Genomic DNA, 2,752 nt, shown 5'->3' on the forward strand with positions numbered 1-2,752 from the left:
TCTAAAAGACGTCTTTTAGACGTGTCTTTGCTCAGTGGGCTGTCTGGATAAAAAAACATTACCTGCAGTGTTCCCCAGGGTAGTGCTCTTGGACCGTTGATGTTCCTGCTCTACGGTATATTAAAGATATGAGTAAATAAATACAAAAAGATTGTTATCTTTTTCTTTATGCAGATGACTCTGCCCTTTTGGTGTCTGACAAAAGCAAGACCGAGGTTGAAGTTCAGAGCATAATAATACAGCTGACTGACAGACAACAAATTGTCTTTACATTTAGAGGTACAACAAAAACAAGGTAATCACGTTTGAATCAAATCTGAGGTTGCGACAAGAATCCGGTATCAAAGTGATGCTACGCAGGAAGTGTTGGCAGCTAAATTGTTAGTGATCTACCTGGAATGTGTATACTTGAAGGAAACATGGGAGGGAGGGGGAGGAAATAAGAAGCCACCATCATCTCCAGGGACCTCAAGTGGGAGCTGAACATCACCTCCCTCACCAGGAACGCACATCAGAGGATGTTCTTCCTGCCAAAGGCAACGATGGTCGTCTTCTACTCCCCCATCATCGAGGCCAGACTGCAGCGCATCACCTCCTCCTGTAAGGCTGATCGGTTGAACTGCCATCCCTACAGGGCCTGAAACCGCCCAGAAAGACTGTGGCCGACCCCTCCCTCGGTCATCAGCTCCAAGACCTCCTGCTACAAAAACAGCTTCTTCCCCACTGCCATCAGCCTCATGAACAAGGCTTGTGTCCCCCTAGGTACCCCACCCCCACGCGCTGACCCTGACCCCCTGTGTACCCCACCCCCACGCGCTGACTCTGACCCCCTGTGTACCCCAACCCCACACGCTGACTCTGACCCCCGTGCATCACAGCACACAACCGCTGATTGTACATATCACAACAACACACACATTGTATATCAAACATCGCACTTTCTTTTTCTTCTTTTTTCTTGAATTATTATTTTCATGAATTGTAGTATCTTCTGCATTATTGTATTGTACTGTATGTTTTAATTAAGGACTCTTAGAAGACTAGTCAATGGTTAAAAGAGATCCTAATAAAATCAAATAAAATCACACTACACTCTTCACACAGACCGTATATACTCTCACCACACTCCATTCTATACTGTGTATTTTGCATTTGTACTTGTTCTTTGTTTGGATATGTTGTATTTTGTATGTGCATTGTCCTGTCTTTACACTGTCCTGTCCTGCACCCTGTCTAATGTTGTCTCCATCAGTGTATGCACCATCGACAAATTATGTGTAAACCATATACTGTACAAGGCAAAAAACTGATCTGAATCTGAAAAAAGTATCATTAAAAAAAAGAAAAAGGAAAGGTGGGTCGTGTTTTAGAAAATCAGAGGACACATCCAGCAACTGAGACACACACACACACACACACACACACACACACACACACACCGATCTACAGACAGACGGATGTGATCTGGCAGAGTGGGAGTCCTGTATTCACTTTGGACAGGTCACTGGAGATCTGGGGTTAGCAGTTTGACCTATAAAGGTCACCGAGAGGCCATGTTCTCTCATGGAGGATGATTAACATCTCTCTTTGGTCTAACGGTAGTCATTTGTTTTAAGTGTGGGAGTTTGGCAGTTCAAATCCCACTGCTTACACACCCACCTCTGATCAGGAAGTCCTTGTGCTAAGAGAAACGGTCAAACACCTAGACTGAACTTAACCCCTACTTATCTCTGCTTATTTGGTTTGAGTCCGCGATGCGTTGGAGGGTAAACCCAAGTGAACTCAGCTCACCCACCTCTAACGAGGCTGAGAGTTTATTAGATTTTCTAGTCAACTGTATGAATCAACGAGGGAACGCAAAGTGGGTAAACTCTGCACTCGACAGCCGTTACCCACCTCTATATTTCCCAGTACACCCCCTGTATTTACCACTACACCCCTGGCTTTAGGGGAGCCTGAGCTGAGAGAGGAGGCTTCGCCACTATCGTTGGTTTCATAAATAGTACTACACCCCCATCTGCTGGACAGATGGAGCATTGCAGTAGAAGAGTGGGGGGCCTTTTCACACCTGTTTGGTCCATTTTAATCAAACCATGGTGCGTTTACTGGTTTAGTCCAGTTCGTTTGGACAGATGAGAGTAATAAATAGTAATAGTAATAAAAGTACAGTATGTATTAATCTTTCCGTATCAGTCTGGGAGATGAAAAGTTTCACTCTGGCAATGTTTCTCAGGTGATAAAATGAGGTCCTTGTCACATTCTTTATATGGGCCTCAAAACTCAGCAAGTTCAGCACGACACCGAAGTTTTTGGTGTGGCATTTAGTATTCAGTGTCAGTATGGCAGCGCACAGATGTTCTTGGCCAAGATTCAGATTCAGATTCTGACACGGTCACTAGAGGGCGCCATAACATCACCCAGACATGCTGGATGTTCTGCTTCTAAAGCTGAAGCTCTGAAGAGGTCCCATAGTGGGCTGTATAATCACATACAGAAGCTGCAGCTCTGGAATCAAGCTACACTTGAAGAGACTGGGACGGGAGGGAGGGAGGGAGGGAGGGAGGGAGGGAGGGAGGGAGGGAGGGAGGGAGGAAGGGAGGGATGGAGGGAGGGAGAAATTAGGGAGACCTGAACCGCAACTATAATGGAACCAACCATATCGGTTTCCCCACAAGGACGGGGGGCAGGGTGGGGTACAGGAAGGGTGTGTGCCTGTGTGTGTGTGTGTATGTGTGTGTGTGTGTGTATGTGT

The sequence above is a fragment of the Borostomias antarcticus genome (assembly GCF_949987555.1).
Source record: "Borostomias antarcticus genome assembly, chromosome: 26".
In the NCBI taxonomy this organism is placed as follows: domain Eukaryota; kingdom Metazoa; phylum Chordata; class Actinopteri; order Stomiiformes; family Stomiidae; genus Borostomias; species Borostomias antarcticus.